The sequence below is a fragment of the Meriones unguiculatus genome, chromosome 18 (genome assembly GCF_030254825.1).
Source record: "Meriones unguiculatus strain TT.TT164.6M chromosome 18, Bangor_MerUng_6.1, whole genome shotgun sequence".
Taxonomy (NCBI): domain Eukaryota; kingdom Metazoa; phylum Chordata; class Mammalia; order Rodentia; family Muridae; genus Meriones; species Meriones unguiculatus.
Window position 1 is genome coordinate 10,490,401 of NC_083365.1, and position 23,909 is coordinate 10,514,309.

Genomic DNA, 23,909 nt, shown 5'->3' on the forward strand with positions numbered 1-23,909 from the left:
GACTGAAGAGCGAAGAGTGGGCACCTGGCAGAGAGACGCAGAGGCTCCGAGGCAGAAGTGTGGAACACACTCCAGGCCCCGGCCTGTTGGGGTAGGATCTTGGGGAAGGAACAGCTTGCCGGAAAGTGGGTTGTCACACTTCTGGTTAAACCCCATGTTTCATGAGTGCTGCTATATCTACTACCAACAAGCTGGGGTGGGGTGGGGAGTGTATGTGGGATTCTCTCTTTCTTTCTGGTGTGTGTGTGTGTGTGTGTGTGTGTGTGTGTGTGTATCCATGCATACACATGTGGAGGCCATAGGTTGACATTGGGATATCTTCCTTATTTTTTGAGACAGGGTTTCTCACTGAGCCTGAGCTCACCATTGCAGCTAGGCCTGCTGGCCAGTGAGCCTCCAGGAGGCACCTGTCTCTGCCCCTAGTGTCAGGCACAGGTCAAGATGCCTGGCTTCTGCAGGAGTCTGGGGACCCAAACTCAGGTCTTGCTTTGCAGGGACTCTCAGAAGTCTCCTCAGCTCCAATTCTGATAGAAATTGAATTCTATCAAGTGGAATTCTGATAGAAAAATAGAGAAAGGAAATTTTGTTTCTGAGTAAGCTTCTACGAGAAATTATAGTTCTTCTTCCTTATCATACAGTCCCCCAATTGTCCGAATTCCGAGACTGTTTTCCCTCTCACTGACTGTGGTGGTTTGAATGAAAATGGCCCCCATAGGCTCACAGGAAGTGGCACTTTTAGGGGGTGTGGCCTTGTTGGAGGAAGTGTGTCACTGGGGTGAGGGGGATAGGCTTTGAGGTTTCAAATGCTCAAGCCAGGCCAAATGTCACCCTTAAACGTTTTTCTTATTAAGAGTTGCCATGTTCATGGTGTCCCTTCATAGCAATAGAAAGACAATGTTCTTTTCCTGTGGAAACTGCATGTTAATTGCAGTCATTCTGGTGAACAGTTTGAAAAATTCCTGCTCTGTTTTTTCTTTTCTTTTTCCTTCCTTCCTAGCCTTTTTATTTTCATTTTTCTCCCCTCAGAGTCCTACTTGGTACTCCAGGTCCCAGACTAGCATAGGCCAGCCTTGAACTTGGACAGTCCTCCTGCCTCAGCCTCTGGAGAGCTGAGATAACAGGGGTCACCAGGCCTGGCCTCCTCCCCAAGAACAGTTAGAAATTAGGGAGGGAGGGGCTTTTTCGTACTGATGATTGCTAACATTACTGAGTCAAATAGGAGTGAGGCTACCCTGGGATCGAGGGTGAGTAACGCCAGCGGTCACGAGGACGTTTGCTCTTGCTTACCCCTTAGTTCTGTAGTTCCAGAGACGGAATCCTGGGAGGCAAGTTTCCACACCCCACTGCACCCTCAGTTCTCTTCTTACTCTCCCATGGGGGACACGCTCTCACTGAGTTGCTGAGGCAGTCCTTGTGATCCTGAACGGCAGGGTCCACAGGCCGAGGCTCTGCCAGCACACCAGCTTCTACAAGAATCCATAGAGAAAAAGCCCCGAATGGACACGTTTTCACAGTTGGCTAGAAAGCTGAAGTAAGGTAGGGGAATCTACAGGGATGCCATGGGTCCTTGCCATGGTCTTAGCTTTAAAGTTCACAGAAGCCAGGTGACACACTCCTATAACATCCCCCCCCCCATTCTGAAACTCTCCCCATAATCCCTAGGGTTGTAGATGGTTGTGAGCCACTATGTGGGTGCTGGGAACAGAATTTGGGCCCTCTGGAGGGGAGCTGGTTCTCTTTACCATTGAGCCATCTCTCCAGTCCCTTTTGTGTTTCTGAGACAGAGTTATACTATATCACCCAGGCTGGTGTCAAACTCCTGGATGCAAGAGTTCTAACCTCCAGCCTCTCAAGTAGCTAAAGGTTCAGGCACACAACATTTTGCTTAGATTATTTTTTGAACATTAATATGAATTCAGGTGTATTAAGAGCTGTCATCTACCTCAAGACTTAACTGCCCCAGTTCGCCTCACTCTCATTCTGGACTTTATCCTTGCCCACCATCCTAGGATGCCTTTTGCCTCTCCCAGGTGGGGCCTCATGTTTTTGATTCCCTCAGGTCTTTATTCCCCTCCCCTCTTTTTCCGTAAAACACATGGCCCTGTACTGTGGAAACAAGTCTTCTAACACTGGACTGCACAGGACCCTACCCCCGTGTTTCTCCACTCCCTTTCCCTGCGTACAGCAGATCGACAGGAGCAGCTGACTCTCCCTTTGAAAACAAGGAAAGAGAGCCGCCTCTTCCCTTTTTCTTCAAGGTTTTGTCTGATTTCGATTACTTTTAGAAGCAGCGTCTTCCTGTGGAGCTCTGGATGGCCTTGAAAGCTCCATCCAACCCAGGCCACCAACAAATTCAGAATTCTCCTGCTGTAGCTTCCCAAGTGCTGGCATTGGAAGCACTCGGCTCCACAGATGATCTTCTCTTAGTTGGTGTTTTGTTTGTTTGTTTGTTTTAATATTTGTAGGTTTTTTTCGCCTGTGTCAGGGTTTAATTGTGTACTTCACTGACCCCCGCAGAGGTTCATGTTCCGTTCATCTGTTGGTGACGCTGTGTTGGGGGACGGTGAAGCCTCGGCAGGGGCAGCAGTACAAGTATGGGGCTTTGAGGCTCACACCTAGCCCTGACCCCTGCTGCACTCCCTGTTTCTTTGTCTTGCCACTTTGTTGAGGAGTCTCGCCACCCACGGTGGTCACCACAAAGCCAGCCTTCTGTCGCAACATACATAATAGATACAATCTTTTTGAAACCCATTTAAAGGGTAAATAAATCTCAGTGCAGTTTTGCAACTTAGAAGTATCTTCTCAAAAAAGCTGGGCGTGGTGGTGCATGCCTGTAATCTCAGCACTCAAGGAAGGGAAAGAAAAATGGATCTCTGTGAGTTCAAGGCCAGCCTCATCTACAAATCTGGGACAGGCAAGGCTACATAGATTAAACTTGTCTCAAAACAAAAAGCAAACAAACAACCAAACAAAAAACCACACATACACACACACACACACACATACACACACACACACACACAATATCTTTTCAACCTGAAAACTCTGGGTGTGGTAGTTTACACCTGTAATCCTGGCTGAGGCAGTAGGATCACCATGAGGCTGAGACCCACTCAGGTTTTACAGAGAATTCCTGTCCTGTCTGGGTTAGAGTAAGAAAACCCAAAACAACTTCAAACCAAACTAAAACACCTGAACTGTAAACCCCAGGGAGTGATGGCTCCTCGCCCCTGTGTCTGTGGGAGATAGGAACCTGGCTTTGATGGGCGCCGCTCTCTAAGCAGCAGGATAACCTCCTGTCATGAGCATAAGTGAAGCTTGTCTTCGTTTTGGATAAAGCTAATGAGGAAGTATGTGACAGCTTCATTTGCCAGATGAATGTAGGTTAAACATGTGACAAATGGTACTGTCAGGTAAAGACTAATTACTAAAAGCACGTGTGATGTCCATGTTTACTGGATTATGGAAAGGGCAGCGTCCCTCCTGTCTGCCTACTCCCGCAGCAGATTGGCCGTGGTACACTTCACACTCTGGTTGAATGCTTATTCAGTAATAAAGCTCTTTTCTTTTTCTATTATCTTTGTGGGGAGATTCCCCCCCCAAAAAATCCCATTTATTTATTTACATTTTAAAAAATTAATTTATTTTTATTTTATGTGCATTCAGTGTGAAGGTATCAGATCCCTTGGAATTGGCATTACAGACAGTTGTGAACTGCCATGTGGGTGCTGGGAATTGAACCCAGGTCCTTTAGAAGAGCAGACAGCACTCTTAACCACTGAGCCATCTCTCCAGCCCCACCATTTATTTTCCATCCATCTTCTTTCCATTTTGCTCAAGTATCTGCTGAAGAATACCTTAGTATTTAATACTGCAGTGATTGTTCTGACCTGTTCAGAGGCCTAAGAATCGAGAGCGGCAAGCCGGTCTTCCATGGTTAGCTGGGCATTTTTGTCTTCAGGAGGAAACTCCTGGGATAGGGACAGAGGGTACCTATCAGACCAGACACCAACACTCACACCTCTTCTGGCTGACCAGCAGCGAGCTCAGGAGCTGGCATGGTTCATTTGTCCCGACACTCATCCTTGGCCACAGCCTTTTCATCTGTGCTTGCTCTCCCTTCTCCATCCCTTCAGGAGTAGAGGCATGCCTTGTGGGCATGACTTCCCACAAGTCCTCGTGGGTGATGGTGCCACACATGCTCATAACTTTCCTAGCCAGCATCTACTGCATCAGACACACTGAGTGAGCTCCCTTTGTGTTACATGGGATGGCAATGCCCACATAGCACAGAGGAGAACCTGTATTATACAGCGCATGGTGGGTAGGCTGGAATAAGATGCCTCTGTGAGGACCTAGTTGTCAGCCCTAGCATCAGTCACCGCTGGAAGACTTCCTGAAGTATGCTTGGATCTGGTTAGTGAAGGTCTCAGGTATGATGTGGCCAGCAGCTGGACTGCCTGTGGTGGTAGCCGCAAATGTCAACATGGCTAGCTGGCCTGTGTTTCTGGAGATGCTGCTGCTGATGTTGGCAGGGTCCTCAGTGGCAGCGGTTTCTGGACTTGCCAGCTGCCAATCTTCATGGGTCCTTTTCAGATTTATCATGTAGATACTGCAGCTTTTCTCTTTGTAGAGCTGCTCACTTAGAAGCCAAGGTCGGTTCTCCCTAAGCGGAGCCCTGCTGCCGGGAATTTGAGAACATCCTCCTTCCTTTTCAGGATATCGAGGATTATGGATGGTGCGTGAGCTTCCCTGTCAGTTATGATGGCATCCAAAAACAAAGCTGTGTGACCCGTCTCCAGCAGCTCAGGAGGGCTGAAAGATCTTCTAGGTTGGGAGAATGTGGCAGTTTTAATTAAATTCCCCAGCAACATCCACTAGAGGTTTCCTGGGATGATTTTCTGTTCCATTTTGAGTATCATTTTGTGGGGGAGGAGGCAGCACAAAATCTAAGACCTAGAGCTTGCTAGGTACTAAGCACAAGCCACATCCTCAGGCCGTCCTCCCCTCCTCCCCCACTAGATAGAATATGTGACCCAGGCTGGCCCTGAGCTCACAGCAGTCCCCCTGACTCAGCCTCCCATATTAGGATTACCGTGGGTCTCCATTACCCTGGTGAAGAGAATCTTAGATGTCATCAAAGTATTGGTTTGACACCTCATTGCTGATGAGACACCCAGGACAAAGACTCTGTGAAGGGAGCCAGGCTTGTGTGTGTGTGTGTGTGTGTGTGTGTGTGTGTGTGTGTGTGCGTGCATCTTTTCCTTTCTATAGGGGATGTGGTTTCCCTTTGCAGCCTGGGTACCTGTGAAACGCTTGGGAAAGGGGCCCAGAAAGGGCAGAGGAAATGGATTGAACGCTGCATACTTTCCTCTGCCGCGTGAGTTCTCATAAAAGCACTGGTGAAAGAAAGGTTTTGAAAACAGGCTCGTTCTCCGCCCTCCACACAGTCATGACTCAGTCCATAGTCAAGACAGGCTCACCTGCCAGGGAGACACAAGCCAGGCCTCACCCTGGAAACTGTCCACATGTGGCCTGAGTGGAAGGGGATCTCAAGGTTCCTGGCTTCCATTCCGATGAGACAACATTCAGTGGTGACGAAGTGTCCAGAAATAGCAGCTACCCTCTTGAGCCTTGTTGCCTTCTAAATTCGGGTAGCCTCACATCCTCCTCCTCCTCTTCGGTTCGCCTCTCTGCCATAGGTCTGGAGGACATGAGGGGTTTTTCTCTTCATCTGAGGGCCTCCTTGGGTTCTCTTCCTTTTTCTCCTGGGCCCCTAGACAAAAATCTCTCACTTCCAGGATTTCTTCCTGATCCCTAAGTATCTGGGGTGGGAAGCCAAAGCCGTCTGCCATGAAGGAAGCAAGAGAGGACTTGTTTACATTCCTGATATTCATATCCACTAGTGCTGACGTGAAAGTCTTGGAGTTGTCTGAACGTTAGTCAAGAACTAACAGGGCCTAGATTTGTTATATATGACTAAAGGATGAGGGAGAGGATGGAGAAGAAGAATGGGGAAGTGGGGAGACAGCATGGCTTGGGAACGTAGGGATAATCTTTGTATAATGTCATTCGAATAGTGTCATAGATGCTAGCCCCCTAGATGAAGTGTTTGTCAAATGTGAATGGAAGCCTGAGAAATTCGATACTAAGACATCATGTTTCTATGGTTTAGGCTGAGGAGTTAGAGGGAGCCATTCCTAACTTGCACTGCAGGAGACAAGTTGGTAAAAACAGTGATTGAGTGTAAAGGTATACAAGGTCAGTGCTAAGGGCGTGACAAAGCCATGGGGTCTCTGTAGCAACTGAATCAGGAGTGTGGTACAAGTTTGGTGGAGAAGCCATGTCTGCAAATAGCTGGACCAAAGGCAGTATATATTACAGGGGATATGGGTTACTTTACAAAGAAAGATGGACTATTTTGGTTTACAGTTCTGAAGGGTAAAGGGTACTGCACTGGATTGTTCTCATTGCTGAGGAAGATTCTGAGGACAGAGCTCTTAATGACCTAGTTATCCAGCTCTCCTCCTCCTCTTTTACTCACTTTATATTTTGGTTTTAGCCCCCTTCCTCCTAGCCTCCCAGTCACCCCCTCCCTCCCTCTTTCCCCCTTCCCTATTCCTCAGAAGAGGGGAGCCCCCCCTTCCCATCTATCCCAGCTCATCAAGTGACATTAGGACTGAATGTATCCTCTTCCCCTGTAGCCTGGAAAGGCCATCCTGCCAGGGGGAAGCAATCACAAAGCTGACAAGTGAGTCCATGTCCAATGCAGCACCTGCTTCCCTTACTAGAGAACCTACACGAAGCCTGAGCTGCCCATCAGCTACATTCTTGAAGGGGGCCTAGGTCCAGTTCATGCATGGTCCTTGGTTGGTGCGTCAGCCTCAGCAGGCCCCTCTGGACTCTGGGTAGTTGGCTCTGTTGGTCTTCTTGTGGAGCTCCTGTCACCTCCAGGTCTTTTTCTCTTTCCTCCCACTTTTCCATGTGAGTCCCTATCGCCCAGTTTGGCTGTGAGTCTCAGAATCTGTTTTGAGGCGCTGCTGGGCAGAGCCTCTGAAAGGACAACTCTGATACACTCCTGTCTGCAAGCTTAGCAGAGTATTGCTGAGTGTCAGGGGCTGGCACTCTCCCGTAGGGTGGGTCTTTGGTTGGGTCAGGCATTGGTTGAGGGGAACTCCAGCAGAGACTCCTAGCAGCAGAGACCATAGACGCAGCCTCTAACTAGACAAGTCTCCTAGTAAAGGGAGGGGAACACCAACCCACCCAAAAAAACTTCAACTCAAAATTCACCCTGTCTGCAAGATGTGCAGGGATAAAGATAGAGCAGAAAGAGCAAAGATTAAAGGGATGTCCGACCAATGTCAGGCCCCACCTTCTTAAAACCACTCCCTAACATTGCCACCCTATGAAGTAAGCTTCCAGTGAGACCTTGGGGAGACAAAACACATTTAACTATAAAAAAATAAAAAACTAGAGTGTCTTATGGGCTTGCTCCTCAACAGGGTTTTCTAGGAGCTGGTAAAAAAAAAAAAAAAAAAAAAGGCAGAATTCACACTGAATCGGCATTTTTGCACAACCCTCACATGCGCGTGTTTAAGTCTGAAAACCTGTCCAGTGTTCCACATGAAGGTCTCACATTGTTGTAGATGGTCCATCCGTGGCTTGAGCGTTTGCTGGGCAGTAACTGTGCTGGGAAGCTGAGCTGAGTATCCCTGGGCTTGGACAAGGAACGGCTCAGTTTCCCTCCCCAAATCAAGAGTTTGTGCTTCCAGAGAATCGTCCTCCTGGTTCATATGTGTACCCTCTTTGGTGTAAATAGCTGTCAACAGACTAATTGCTACAGCGAGTACATAAAATCTTGAAATTGTGAAATTTCCTCGGAAAAAGGAGACCCATTTGCACTTCTGCTGACAGTGTTGAGCACGCATGCTTCTACACCTTTGCTATTACTTCTTAGTTTAAAAAGTTCTGGCTTCTGGGTGCATTCAAAATTATATTTAGTAAATCAGAGTTACATGATTGAAAGGTAGTTTGGGTGTGGTGGCTTACGCCTTTAATTCTAGTATTTAGAAGGCTAAGGAATGAAGATTGATGTGAATTTGAAGCCAGCATGAGCTATGTAGTAATTTTCTACTATACAAAAGATTGACCCTTTTTCAAAAATAAAAAAAATATAAAAGAAGAAGTTTGAATTTTTTTCATGTTTGGGGCCACTTGTCATGTTTCCTATAATTAATCACACACTTCACTTTTTCATCAAGATGGTTGTCTTAGTCAGTGTTTCTATTACTGTAGTAAAACACATGACCAAAGCGACTTGGAAGGAAAGGAATTATTTCAATCTCCAGCTTACTCGTCATCCAGGGAAGTCAGGGCAAGAGCCTGGAGACAGGGATGCTATTTACTGGTGCTACACATGGCTTGCTCAGCTGGCTTTCTTACACCATTCAGCACCATGTGCTCCAGGGTGACACTGTCCTAATCAAGGAAATGCACCACAGGCATTTTCTCAAGTAAGATTCTCCCCAAGTGATATTAGCTATGCCAAGCTGACATAAAAACTAGCCAGCCCAACAGACCTCTTGAAAGTATCCAGAATCTCTATAAACTCCAGAGTCTCTCCAAAACTCTGAAATCTTTCCAAAACCTCAGTCTCTCAACTGTGGGCTCCTGTAAAATAATAATAAAAAGAAATTACAGACTTTCTTATTCCAAGAGGGCAGAACCAGGGCACAGGCAGAACCATAGTCCGGCAGTGTCAGACCGCTGGGACTCAGGATCTTCTGGACTCCGAAGGGCTTGTCGGCAGCACCTCTCGGGCTCTGCCCTCTGCGCCTCACACAGGTTGGCTTCTAGACTCAGGCAGGCTCCACTCCATGGTTACTGCTATTCTTGGTGGTCATCACATCATACTGGCATCTCCAAAATGCTGGAGACTCCATTGCAACTAGGCTACACCTTTGCCAGTAGCTTCTTCAGAGCTTTCTTGAGAGGCACTGAGCATGCCACACGGTGCCAAGACTTCGTTTCTCCACCACCCCTTCAAACCTGGGTTTTTCACATGCTGCTGATGCTGCACCTTCACCAATGGCCTCTTCTGGCCTCTCCTTGTGCTGAGCCTCAGCTACTCTCCATAACCCCTTCATGGCTTCAAAACCAGTGCCACTTGGGAAACTCTTACGTATCATCAAGTTTGACTGCCAGCGTAAGGTCTAACCTCAGCCCCTCTGGACGACTTCTGTTTGCTGATGAAATACTCTCAGATTTACGGTCTTCAGTGATGCTGGTCTCTTCCTGATCACTGCTAATTTCTCAACTCCAGCTAACCAACATCAATTGTCCCAGCAAGGCATAGGTTTCAGTTTAATGGCTCTGATATGTTGTTAATCGCTACCAATTCTTCAGCCCCAGCTGGCCAGTATCACAGATTCTTAAATCTCACAGTAGTGGTTGGCCCCAGAGTGTTTGAGAGATTCCCAGACTTCCTTATGATACACCACAAGCCAGGCCTCCAGCATCTGCATTGCTCCCAGATTCTTTCCTCCACGTCATGGTCCCACGGTGAAGCTGGCTGAGCTCTGTGAGCTCAATGGCTCTGCCAGCCCAGCGTTCTAAAATGCTACCACAGTCCTTCCCTAAACACATCATCAGCTCTGTCACAGCCATACCCTACCCCCCAGTACCAATTTCTATCTTAGTTAGTTTCTATTACTGTGATAAAATTTCGTGACCAAAAGTAAATTAGGGAGAAAAAAGTTTATTTAATCTTCCGGTTTGTAGTCCATCGTCTAGGGAAGTCAGAACAGGAATCCAAAAGAGGATCCTGGAGGCAGGAGCTGATGCAGAGGCCATGGAGGAGTGCTGCTCACTGGCTTGATACCCATGGCTTGCTCAGCTTTTCTTAATCTCATTCAAAACCTTCTGTGTAGGGGCCGCACTGCCTCATGGGATGGCCTTTCGTGTCAATCATAAATCAAGAAACGTACCACAGGACTGTCTACAGGCTAAGCTGGTGGGCACATTTCCAGATTAAAATTCCCTTTTCCTAGATGACCCTAGCTGTGTCAAGTTACGTAAGAACTAGCCAGAACAGCAACAACAAAATTTTATTCTTTTTTTTTTTTTAATAGTAGAAAGTCAATTTTGGTCTCTTTCACAAATCTTAGATATTTTACTTTAATTTTATTTAAAACACAAATTCCCATCCTTACTCAAACACACCTCTCCAGTGTAGAAAATGGAGGAAAGTGTGAGGTCCATGTGCTACGGAGTATCTGGGAGTTTGTAACTCAGGAATAATGGGGCTTTATTTCTTGCAGGCTTGGAGGTTGGCAGTCCAACGCCAAGAGGGCTGCACCTGTGTAGGTCTGCACCTGTGTCATCCCAAGGTGGACGGAAGGACAAAGTGTGCACATATGTGCGCATCGGGCGGAGGAAGGGACTGACTCATCTCGCCCCTGGGAGCCTGTCCCACAGCAGCTCACCTCCTCCAGCGGCCGTTGATGGAATCAACACACTCACCAGGGCGGAGTCTGGTGACCTGATCTCCCGGAACAGGTCCACAGCTTCACGCTCTCACGCCGCGGTCAGAGCAGGCCGTCACACCAATTTGCCAGACATCTTGAAGCTTCCAGCTTCCATGTTCCCTCATTTGTTTAAAAAATGCACCATGAAACTAGCTCTTTTCATTTGCATTAAAAAAAAAATCAAATCTTTGTTTCACGAAGGATAAAGTTTGATTAAAAGAAAAAGCCATGCTACTTGTTTTCCCCAAGCGGTTGACAGATCGTTCCTACAGATGGCCTCAGATGACACAGATTTTTCTCCGCTGCTTTGAAATGTCACCTTTAAAATAACGTATGAATTTTCCTATGCACTTGAGTTTATTGTGCATTTTAATTTCGTTTATCTGTCTGCCAAATTTCATGTTTTCTTTTAAATAATTATTATTTGAGTTTTACCATTTGTTTTAATGTTTCTTGGTCTTAGGTTACCTACAGTGTTTTCTCTTTTCTTTCAGAAATTTCATTGGATCTTCACAGATTTTCTTTTAGGAAATAAAAAATAGCAGCACTGACACTCATGTCCGTGCTGTGTGCCAGCCACCGTCAGAAACACTTTCATGTGTTAATTAATTCAGTCTTTTATTACGAGAACTTTTATTAAGGTTGTTAGACATCTGGGGAAATTGGCAGTGATGGCTGTAAGGTTGGTGACAAAGAAAGACAGAGAAAGGGTTGGAGAGGTGGCTCCCTGCTTAAGAGGACTTGGGTTTGATTCCTAGCACCCACACACTAGGTCCCAGCCAACTGTTAATTCCAACTCCAAGAGATCTAGTTCTTCTGGTCCCTGCAGGTCACCAGGCACACACATGCTTCACAGACACACATGCAGGCAAAACATGCATATACATATAATAAAATAAAATATAAAACAAAATAAAAAAGATAGACAAGGAAATTAGCAACTTGGAGACAGCACAGGCTTTACTGTGGCAGAGGCCTGAAGAGTGACTATTCCAAACCATCTATTTATAAGTGAACAGAGAGGGGAAATGGGACTGAAAAGTAGTCTCGTCCAGCCAGAAGAGTAAGATGAATAGTCAATTATAGAATGTCAGGTACTGAATAAATACTGATTATTGGGAGGGAAGGCTCTAGAAAAGCAAGCTACTTTAGTTGTGGGAGCTAAACTACTTCAGTCCCAGGAACTGTCATTGTTTAAGCAGAATGTGTGCTTTACAACATGGTTGACCTTGGCCACCAAGGGCAAAGGGCATTTGTGCAGCAGAACTCAACACTGCCTTCCTTTTTCTCTGTTTTGTTTTTCTCTCTCAGCAGTGCTAGAGCTTGAACCTAGGGCCTCATGCTTGTGAAGTGACGGTTGTACCACCAAGCCACAGCCTTCCCCCTCCCTTCTGTTGAGCAGGATTGTATCAGGTGGATGCTGGGAACTGAACCTGGGTCGGTCCTCTCTAAGAGCAGCACCTGCTCTTAACCACCAGGCCATCTTTCTAGCCCCAATTCAGATATTTGTATCTCCCACAGTTTTCCTTTGGTTTGGTTTGTATTATTGTCAGAGACCTTGTCATTATCTGCCCGGCTTTTAAATGGATCATGCACACTTCTTTTATGGGGTTTTTCGAGACAGGGTTTCTCTGTGTAGCCTTGGCTGCCTGGACTCGCTTTGTAGACAAGGCCTACCTCCAACTCAAAGAGATCCCCCTGCCTCTGCCTCCCGAGTATTGAGATTAAGGTGTGAGCCACCGTGTCCCAGCACGCCTGGCTCATGCACATGTCTTATCAAGAATATTCCCACTTCAGTTACATTGATTTTTATTGTTATTGTGAATGGAATATTTTCTTTCATCGTTATTGTTTTTTTAACCATAGCTTTTATCCGATTAAAGAAAAACTTTTTTTATGCTAATTTCACAATCTGCTACCTCAACCAAGTCTCAAATTGTTTCTAAAGACATTTCTAGTCCATCCTTTCCAATTCCAGGACCGTGCTCACAGTAGCCACAATTTATGACGACAAGGCCTCCTTTGTGTTTGGTTTGCCATTCTGCGCTCTTCTCTGCTTGGTCTAGGGGAGGCTTTTAGAACTGCAGTGGATCCGGCGATGATGAGCTGCCTTTGCTTGGTCCTTCCAGTAAAGGCAGCACCATTTAGCCCGGTGCAGTGGATGATAGTAGGAATTATCTATGCTTACCATGTTAGTAAGTGTTAAGTACACACAGGAGTAAATTTTGTCAAATATCACTTTCTCGTTTACACATTCAAACATGAATTACAACACGTAATACTGAGCCAATACTGAACCACTTAGCTTTAATACGATGTTGATGACTGTGAGGCCCATTCTACGAGTTGACCTGGAAATGTGTTTTGATGCTCTCGAGAATGGCTGAGTTGCAGAATGCTTGTCCCTCTGCCCTGTTAGCGGTTTTGGAAGAGAGATTTTGCCAAGAGACTCATTAATATGAGAAAGTGAGTGGTTCGCTCCTACAGCAGACAGAGCCAGCCTTTGGCAGTAGCCAGAGCTGCAGCAAGAAAAAGGATCAACAGAGTAGAAAGCAAGCCTACAAGATGGGAGAAAGTATTCATAAAACAGACCCAAACAACCTGCTTTTAAAATGGACTATAAACCTCTGTCGATTCCTTTCCTTGTAGCTCTGACCAAGTCTTTGATACAAACAAGTTAAAGAAGGAAAGGTTTAGTGAGCTCCTGGGTCCAGACCTGGCAAGGCAGCTCAGTGTGTTTCATGCTGGCCCGGGGTCAGAACAAGGGGATGCTGGTCCTCAGCTTTCCCTAACCTCCTTTCTTATGATGCCAGGAGCCTGAGCCAATGGGACGGTGCCACCCACACTCAGACCTCGGCCTTCTCCCACCTCTCCATTAATCCTATCTGGAAACACTCTCACAGACACACTCAAGTAGGCCTCACCAATCTCCTAGGTGTTCTTAAAACTTGTCAAGTTGGCAATAAAGACTAACGGCTACAAAAGCTTAAACATTTCCTGAAGAAGACACACAGTGGCCAGCAGGCATTGATATCCATCCAGGAAATGAATGAGGTAGAATGGGTGTTATTAAAAACATCCCAAAAGATAAATATTGATGAGGGAACCAAGAAAAGAAAGCTTGAAAATGTTGTTGATAAGAACATAAATTAGTATAGCTGTTGTGGAAAAGCGTATCGTTCTCACAAAAAGATGCAGATTAGACGAACCCTCTGACCAGCAACCCTCGTACGATGTGTATATTCTGAGAGAGTGAAAACAGCACGTCCATAATTCCAGCATTTGACCGTCCACAGGGGCCAAGCCACAGCACCCACCTGAGAGTCAGTCAGTGAACAGGGGAGAAAGCAACTGTAGGAACACTATTCAGCCGAAGAATGAAACCCTGCCATTTGCTGTGACACGGGTGAACCTTGAGGAAACCATCAACCGAAAACAGAACACAGAAACAAATCAAAACAACAAAACCCAGAAACAAACAAACAAGCAGAGTCACAGTGAAACTTAAACTGAGGAAGCAAAGCAGGAAATGGAGGTTACAGGGTGAGATACTGGGGGAGAAAAGAAAGATGAGATGTTGGCTGAAGACACACACGGGTGGGAAAAAGAAACTTCAAGGGATGGACCTGCAGGGTGACCATAGTTAACGACACCACGTTGTGGTCTTAAAAAATGTAAATAAAAGAGATACTTTTTGCTTTACAAAAAAAAAATAGCTATACAGCACAATGCATTTGTTAATTAATTAGCAATACTACCATCCCACAACCAACTTCAAAACACCATGTTCTATGTGATAAAATCACTTCGTTATCTAATGTTTTCAAATTCAAAGAACCCCAGAAGGGTTAGTCTGTAGATTTTTGATATTTACATTTAAATTTTCATTGCTGGGCTGGGTGTGGTGGCACACACCTGTAGTCCCAGTTCTTGAGAGGCAGACACGGGAGAATCTTTGAGTTGAAGGCCAGCTTGCTCTATGCAGTTAATTCCAGGACAGCCAGTGCTCCATGGAGAGTCTGAGAATAAAGTCCGTTTTTTAATTTTTAATTGGAGCATTATATAATTTAGGCTCATCGATACAATCAGCACCTGGACAGTTCATCTGTGTAGCCTGATGAGCTTTGGTAACTTGTATCTATGGTATGGAAACATAGCGATGTTTATTACGGGGGACAGACCCTCCCCCCTGAGGGTCCTTTGTGGACCTGACTTCACTCTATACGCAGCTCCAGGCCAGCACTGTCTGCTCCCATCGTTGCTCTTTCTAGACTTTTAAGTAAATGATGTGTACAGTTTGACTTTGACTTTTCAGCCATGGCTCTGAGATTTATCCAGATTGTTGTGTCAGGATTTCATACTTCTCCTAAATTGCACAGGAAACTTTAAGACGTTTGTCAGTCCGGAAAGGTTTGAGAGTGAAAAGAGAGATCTAGTAGGACGTTTATGAGGTTGTGAGCTCCCATCTCCCCAGAAAGCCTTGTTTTTCAATCCGTGCTTCTGTGTTAGGCAGAGACTTGCTTTTCTGTGTTCCCAGAAAACAATGGACCTTGCTTGAGAGTGGGTGTGGGGCGGGGGTGGGGGTGGTGGAGCAGCAGCAGTGGCTCTCACAGGCTGCATCCCGGCTCCTTCTGCATCTTCCCCAGGCTCTGTGCTTTCTTTGTTTTACTCTGTCTTCCCCTGGTTTACAGAAGTCTGGGTTTTGCTCACTGATGGGGGCTTATATGTTTTGTATAATATCTGAAGGCTCTTTCAGCTTTTCAGGCTTAGAGATGAAAGCGTTTGGTGATACCCTGAATAATAAATAAGGACCCAAGCATTTGCCTGCCCCTTCACAAGCTACTCTCACTCTTCTTGCCTCTCCCATCATACAGATACAGCTTTTGCTGATGAGCCATTAGAGTTTGGCAATAATCTACTGCTCTGTCTAGAATGGAGAAAGGCCGACAGCAGCCATACTTCCAGTGCTGAATGAGTGAGCTCTGTGAGCATATGGCAAAACAAAGTGAAAGAATAAATAACAAGTAGCAGGCAGATAGCTACACTAACTCGGGTGCTTAAAACACCCAGCAGAGATCCACTGGGGAAGAGGAAGCAGTCATCGGGTTCCCTCCCTTCCTCTCTCCCTCTCTCCCCCCTCCCTCCTTTATTGGTTTTGAGACAGGGCCCCACTACATAGCCCAGGCTGACCCAGAACTTGAGGCTATCTCTTCACTTAGCCTTCTTGGTGCTGACGTGAGGGTCGTGCCTACGTCAAGAGTTTTTGTTTTTCCTGAATAAGGAAGCATGCAGGGTAGCTGCTAGAACCACCAGCTACTTGGGAGTGAGCTCCTAAGGGCAGCGAGAGCCTCTCACAGAACAGCAGGGGCACTTCACGCTCACCTTTCTGGCAGGCCTGATGTCCCTGACTGGGTTTCCTGACTCTGGGGACTCAGGAGGGGTGGCCTGGACCACAGAGCCTCTTCACGCTGCATAGGCATGCTGAGTAGCCTCAGGTGTCGGTTAAGACTGCCTTAACCTGGTGGAGTTTGCTTAACTACCTTTTCCTGTGGGTATCTTTTCTTGGGTTTCAAAGAGGGCAATGGTATATTCTTGGTGCTTAGACTATCTTTTGGGGAACTTTCTCATACATATGCGTATACATAATATTGCAATTTTAAAATTAAAATGTAATTACATAATTTTTCCCTTCCTCTCCTCCCTCCAACTCTTCTCCTGCCCCCTCCACTCTGAAATGATGATGCGCACAACAGGTATTATATGAAAGAGGTTTATTGGCTGGAAGGGAGAGAGGGAGAGAGGAGAAAGAGAGACATGATGGGGGGAGGGAGGGGCATCCCAAGAGAGAAAGGGGAGAGAGCAGGAGCCAGCAAGAGAGCACAAGAGAGTGAGGTAAGAGGCAGGGGTCCATTTATAGCTTCTGTGCAGCTGAATCTCACCTGCCAGGTACATCTACCTGGTGGTCCACACATGATGACATCATGGGTTACTAGGCAACCCAGAAGCAGGCTGCCTAAATGCTAACACACTCTGTCTCAAATTCATGGCTTCTATTTATTATTGTTACACACACACACACACACACACACACACACACACACACCTAAAAGCCAAATGTTATTCTTGATTCTGATAGCCAGAAATTTGTTTATATTTCCTGCCTGAGCATAGGAAGCAACAAATTCACGGAAAGCCCATCAGTCCAATCAAGGGTCAGTTTATCATGTGATAAGTTAACTCTTTTTTTTTTTTAAGTTAACTCTTTTAAACACATAGTTGAGAGTGAAAGTTTGTGTCCCCTCACCCCGACCCCCTCAGCTCCAGACATGGGGAATTTGAGAAGTAATTAGGCTTAGGTGAGGCCACAATGTAGGATAGTGGCCTTGTAAGAAGAAGAAAAGCATGTAAGGACATTCAAAGATGGCCTTCCACAAGCCAAAAGCAAACCGCATTGCCACCTGGCCTGGGCTTGAGCCTCAGGAACCGTGAGAGAATGCATGCGGGTGTTTGAGCTACTTGGTTCAAGTACAGGCACAGGCTGATTGTAGGTGTCGTTGTCTTTGAAAACACACTTAGTGAGTGGGGATGTGCTCACGTTCCTCTGTATTACTAGTTAGTGTTGGGGTGATGCCACTGCTCCAGCTCTAGGCTGCAAGAGGAAGCAGGCAGGCCAAGTTCCTTTTGCAGATTGTGTTTCAGAGCTGGAATGGAAAGTGGAAGATGGCGGTCTGACATCTCCTGTGTGGTGTCTTTGCAGAGGAGGGCAGAAGGCAGGACCATGGCTGGCCTAGGGCGTTATCCTCGATAGCTTCCTGTTGCTGTGATGAACACCACGACCAAAAGCAACTTGGGAAGGAGCGGGTTCGTTTTCTCCATCACAGTCCATCTTCGAGGGAAGTCAAGACAGGAGCTCAAGTGGGCAAGCAGGAACCTGACGGCGGGAACTAAAGCAGAGGCGATGGAGGAGTGCGGCTTACTGGGTTCCCCTGGCTTTGGCACTCTGCCCTCTTGTACAACCCAGGACCATCTGCCCCACAGTGGTGTTGCCTCCAGTAGGCTGGACCCTCCCACATCAATCATCAGTCAAGAAAACGCTCCATAGACTTGCCTACAGCCCAATCTCACAGAGGCATTTTCTTTTTTCTCTTTCTTTTTACAAAAGATTTAGTTATTTATTATTTGTACAGTATTCTGCCTGCATGTACTCCTGCAGGCCAGAGGAGAGCATCAGATCTCCTTATAGATGGTTGTGAGCCACCATGTGGTTGCTGGGACTTGAACTCAGGACCTCTAGGAAGAAAAGCCAGTGCTCCTTATCTCTGAGCCATCTCTCCAGCCCCCAGAGGCATTTTCTTAATTATGATCCTCTCTTCCCAGGTTTGTCTAGGTTTGTGTCACGTTGACAAAAACCTGCCAGCACAGGAGGGGTTCTTTGAATGGTCCATCTGTCCTGCAGGAGGAGCAGGAACTGATGGAGGAGACAGACGTTGCCTTCAGTGAGCTGAAGGGAGATGGCGTACAGCATGCTAACGGTGAAGGCGGTCATTGCTGGGATCATGAACAACTGATCCCGCCAGGAGAGGGCCTGGTGCATGGGGCTGGGTGGCAGCAGGCTGGCAGGAGGAGAGGAACACTTGAAACACTCCTCCCGCTTGTTAGTTTTCTCGCCAGAGACAGGCGCCTCAGCTCCAAGGGCAGAGAGAGAATTCGAGTGGACGCATGGCCCAGATCAGCCTCTGGGTGGATTTTCCAGTTCACAGTTTTCAGTGTTTCAATCAGCCTTCATCTTCTACTTCATTTCTATAAAACTTTCAATGAGATATTCTTTGTGCTTTTGTTGGTGCTGGGTTAATTTCTCGGGTTTTTTTTTTTTTTTTTTTTTTTTTTCTCATGCAATAATGACGCTGCCGTACAAAGGACGGTTTTTAGCCTGAGCGGCTAAGTCCAGATTCTGGCTGGATGATGGGAACCCAGAGGCAGTCACAGGGCCTGGCCTGTCTGCTGCTTGTTTGGTTTCTCTGACTGAACCAGAGAATGTGTTTGCCATAAAAATCCAACACTGCACAGACCTTAAAGGCCGTGCAGACACATTCCATTGTTGCTCCCACTTGGCTCTGCTTTTTAAACCTCGGGGAATGAGTTGCTGCATTGTTTTCAGGACATCTGTGTCTTTGAACCTCGTCCTGAAGTACTGCTTTTTTTTTTTTTTTTTTTTTTTTTTTAATTGCTAAGCACTCTCTTAAATCACCTTTTGGCAAGCCTTACATTTTTGTTCATACATTTCTTTCACAGTTAGCATCTGGATCTCTGGAATATTCCATTGTTTGCAGGTTTAAGAATTAGTTTTCAGGCTGGGTGGTTAAAAGCACACAGCTTTAATGTCAGCATGCTAGCACTCAGGAAGCAGAGACGGGAATCTTTGTAAGTTCAAGGCCAGCCTGGTCAAAATAGTAGCTTCCACCCCAGCTGGGGCTACAGAATGAGACCACGCATCAATTTGTTTTTTAAGAGACTAGAAAAGAAAAAGAGAGAGAAATTAGTTTGAGGAGTATAACTATGTAAAAAAGTGTAGAAAAACAAAAAGCTGTGAGGAAATGCACCCAGAATCAACTGCAGTTAATTCTGGGTGAGTGGATTTTAGGTAACTTTTTCTTAATTCATACATATGTACACATGTTTGTGTCTGAGCAGGTGTGCATGCGTGTGTGCTCATGTGTGTGCATGTGTGCACATGTGTGTGTGTGTTGTGTGTGTGTTGTGTGTGTGTGTGTGTGTGTGTGTGTGTGTATGCGCGCATGTGTGCGAGTGTGTGTGAAGGCAAGAGGGCAACCCCAGGCATCATCCTCAGGAAGGCTATTCATCCTTTCTGACAGTCTCTCACTGGCCTGAAGCTCACCAATTAGGCTAGGCTTACTGTTGGAAGAGCCTTAGGGACCCTTTTGTTGCTGCCAGCCCAGAGGGATTACAGGCTTGCCCTGCCTTACCTGCAATTTTTTTATGGGTTCCAAGGACTGAATTCGGTCCTTGTGTTAGCGTTCAGGTGGTCCCACTAGCCTGCCTGTCAGGGTCCTAGCAGCTTCTTACATCATGACCTGCCGCCACCCCACCCTCCCGCCAGCTTTCCCAGTCTCTTGCTCTCTGGCTCTCTTTTTCAGACCCCATTATCTCTCTGCTCTCCCTTTGTCCCCTCACTCGTTTCTTCTCTTTCTCTCTCTGTCGTGGGTGCCTCCCTGCCCTCATCCTTGTTATAACACCTTCAGTTGGTTAGGCAGACCCTTTCCTGACTGAGCCATCCACCAACCCACAGGGAATGTTTTTCTCCACATTTTCCATCCAATTTTCTGTGACTAACATGTATTAATTCTAAAAGAGCATTTTAGACAGAAAATTTGAATCTGTGTGTACGCTATAACTCACAGTTAAATATTTTTAGAAGCACCTTAATGGGATGGAAAGGTCAGGGCTCTGGCACTGGGGAGGGTACAAACGGGCACGCACCAAGTTCTTTTTGTCGTCCAAAACGTTGACCAAGTTCTTTTCTGGGTATGGCCCCGGGGGTGGTTCTTTTTGTGTCGCTGGCCTGCTGCACAGCTTTGGGATGGCCTGACTGGGGTCCCTGGAAGTGAAGACATGAGAGACACTGTACGGAGAGGCTGGGGTTGTGGACAGAGCGCTCATATGGAGATTTACCAGCATCCGGGGAAACTCGGCCTGTTAAAAGGCTGGTCAGCAAATCTCTTTAGGTGGCCCCTGCAGTCTCTGGCTGCCGTCGTTCCTCGAGGAAAGCTGTGGTTGATTCTTTCCGTACACATTGTTAACATCTGGACCTGGGCCAGGGGAAAGCCTCGCCGTTCCCTTGGGACTGAGGCCCTGGGGTCTTTGATGTGGTCCTGCTCATGTCAACAGTATACAGTTTCCTCAGGACTTCAGCACAGTCTGTTTAGTCTTTATTACTATTATTTTTTGCGTAATGTATAAATAACTCCTGCAGCACTGGGGACTGAGCCTGGGCCTTGAGCACGGCAGGCAAGCACTCCACCATTGAGCCATAGCTCAGTCCTTATTCTACCTTTTCTCCTGAAACAGGCTGGCCTTGACCTTACTCTGAAGCTCACATAGGGATTGAACTTGTGATCCTCTGCCTCACTTTCTAGAATGTACCGCCAGGCTCAGCTGGTGTGTGTGTGTATGTGGAGTATGAGTGTACGTACATGCTCATGCCATGTACGCGGGGGTCAAAGAATGGCTTTCAGAAGGAAATGGTTTCTCTGCTTCTACCTTGTGAAGGGAGGGTCTCTTTTCCTAATTCTTATGCTAATTCTTACGTGGCTGTGCTGTGTACTCCCGGATAGCTGGCCTCCAGTTTCTGGGCAAGTCTCCTGTCTGCTTCCCGTCTTGCCGTGGATGTTGCTGAGATCACAGATGTGTGCCACTGCATCCGGGTGTACACGGGTCCCCGTGATCAAAGCCAGGTTATTGGCTTGGCTTTGCTCAGGGGCAGATGCCTCCCCTGCCCTGCCTCTTCCAGCACTCAGTTTTCTTTTGATAAAGTAGAATTCTTGCACGATATCCCAGGCATAGAATCCCCTTTTATCTACTGATGTTTCTAGAGTGGGACATAGAGACCTTCTGTTGTTTTGAGACAGGATCTTTCTGTGTTGCCCCAGAGGCCTTGGTCTCCCGAGTGCCAGAGTTAGAGATGTGAACCACCATGACCAGCTGTCATTTTTAAAAATGAAACATTTGGTACAGGCGTCCTCTGTCTTTCTTGCTACTGGCTTTGCTCTCAGGTTTCCATGATCTTTATCTCTTGCTTCTCCTCTCTCATCTCTTCATCTCTTTTGTTTTCTCTGCATTTAAGAAACACGGTGTGAATGTAGCCCAGTGTCAGGGTATGAAATAAGTAAAGGCCTTAATGACATTCCAGAGCCTGGGAGGTGTCTGGGATAACAGCCTTAGCTGGAACTCCAGGTCTGACTTGTCAGAGTGACGTGGGACAGGGACGGGTCTAAACAAGTGCCCTTACGTAAGGCCCAGGGCTTCCGGGAGGAGTCCACCTACCCGCTTTGACTCCCTAGGAAGAAGGCCCCAGAGGTCAGGGTGTTTCATCCCAACCTCTAGCTTCTCTGCTCCTCCCACTGCCGCCTCTGGGGCCACATCACCTGCTTCTCCCTTCTTGTTACCCCCTTCTCCAGGCTGTTGAAAACCCCACTGTCACGTGCCCTTCAGAATAGGGTCTCATCAGAGCCAAGATGTCACTTGCCGGATTTTCTCAGCCAGCTTTTGTGGAGGCTGGGCGAGACGAGCCTTGGGAGGCTAGCTGTAACTGTGAGAGTCTTCCCCAGGGTACGCACTGCCCTGTGGGGCTGGAGTTGCAGCAAGGCTCCAGCTAACAACAGACACAGCTCTCTAACACAGGCCCCTCTGGGTAGTCTATTCCTGGCCTGCCTGGCGGCCTGCAGTCGCTAAGATCCCCGTGGCTCCGCCCCCTCTCTTACTTCCTCCCCCTCAGTGCTGATTCAGTTGCAGCCTCAGGTCCTAGCAGGGAATCTCTCTACTTCCTCCAGGTGGGTGAAGCCACAGGTTCTCCACACACTGAGGTGCGGCCACAGAAATGCCAGCTTCACAGGTGGCTTTGGTCTTCCGAAAGGGACTGGTCAACTGACTATTACACATTATAAAGTTTGATTAATTTACTTCTCTCCCAAAGGCTCTGGCAACGCACATTCCCACAAAGAATCTATGTATTGTGCCTTTGGCATTATATCTTAAAAAAAAAAAAAAAAATCGTCATCAGACCAAACGTTACATAGATATTTTTGTTTCTGTTTTCCTCAAAAGAATTTTTAAAAAATATTTAGATTTTTTTATTTTAATCATGTGCACATATGCACATCTGTTTGCATGTGGGTTCCCCATGGAGGCTAGAAGAGGTTGTCACACACCCTAGGGCTGGAGTTGCAGGCGGTTGTGAGCCACTGTATGTGGGTGCCTGGAGTTGAACACGGGTCGTTTGGAAGAGCAGCAAGTGCTCTTAACCGCGGAATCATCTTTCTAGCCCTTCTCTAAAAGTTTAAAATTTTGGTTTTATATGCAGGTCTGTAATCCATCGGAAGTTAACTTTTATGGACAGTGCGGCATCTGTGCCGCATTCTTTTCTCACATGGAGACAGTTGTCCTTCCTGACTGCCTTCCCCCTTTTGCCAGGTGTCTGTGCTGTGGTGGGCTGTCCTCTCAGGGTGCCTGTTCTTCCTCTAACAAGGGGCTGTGTGTGGCAGGCATACTGGAATCCTGCGTGACCCTCTCTGACTGTAGGATGGGGCACTGGTGTATATATTCATCTTATATAAAAAAGCTACCTTATCTGGCTCTTCATGGGCTCTGGGGATGTGAACTCAGGTCCTCATGCTTGCCTGGCAAGTGCCTTACCTCCCGTTTCTGGGTTTTTATCATAATTAAAAACTGTTGAATGCTCTCTGCTTTTATGGGACTGATCTTATGTTTTTTTCCCTGTCCAGTCAGTACTGTAATGAGTAACTTTAATTTGCAAGTATTGACCAGTCTTGTATTACTAGAAAGATCCTCCTCTGCCTATCCAGCATTTCTAGTTCCAGCTCACATTTGTACATAGATATGGATCTATACCTGTTCTTAAATGCATTTTTATTTTTAATTTATTTTTTAAATTTATTACAAGTTATTCACTTTGTATCTCAACTATAGCTCCCTCCCTCATCCCCTCCCAATCCCACCCTCCCTCCATCATCTCCTCCCATGCCCCTCCCCCAGTCCACTGATAGGGGAGGTCCTCCTCCCCTTCCATCTGACCCTAGCCTGTCAGGTCTCATCAGGACTGGCTGCATTGTCTTCTTCTGTGGCCTGGTAAGGCTGCTTCCCCCTCAGGGGGAGGTGATCAAAAAGCCAGCCACTGAGTCCATGTCAGAGACAGTCCCTGTTCCCCTTACTAGGGAACCCACTTGGACATTGAGCTGCCATGGGCTACATCAGTGCAGGGGTTCTATTTTATCTCCATGCATGGTCCTTGTTTGGAGTATCAGTCTCAGAAAAGACCCCTGTGCCCAGATTTTTTGGTTCTGTTTCTCTCCTTGTGGAACTCCTGTTCCCTCCAGGTCTTTCTATCTCTCTCTTCTTTCATAAGATTCCCTACACTCTGCCCACAGTTTATCCATGAGTCTCAGCATTTGCTGAGACTTCAATATACTGCTGGGTAGAGTCTTTCAGAGCCCTCTCTGGTAGGCTCCTGCCCTGTTCCTTATCTTCTCCTTCTTCCAATGTCTATCCTCTTTGCCTTTCTGAATGAGGATTGAACATCTTACCCTGGGTCCTCTTTCTTGCTTAGCTTCTTTAGGTGTACAGATTTTA

The 23,909-nt window shown here is 46.7% G+C and overlaps 1 long non-coding RNA gene across 1 annotated transcript; it reads left to right on the plus strand.

Moving 5' to 3' along the window:
* LOC132649029 (uncharacterized) lies at window positions 1–11,106 on the plus strand. Its single transcript, XR_009587430.1, has 3 exons — window positions 1–91; window positions 10,320–10,857; window positions 11,021–11,106. It is a non-coding gene; the product is annotated as an uncharacterized LOC132649029 (long non-coding RNA).
* Window positions 11,107–23,909: the final 12,803 nt, after the last annotated feature.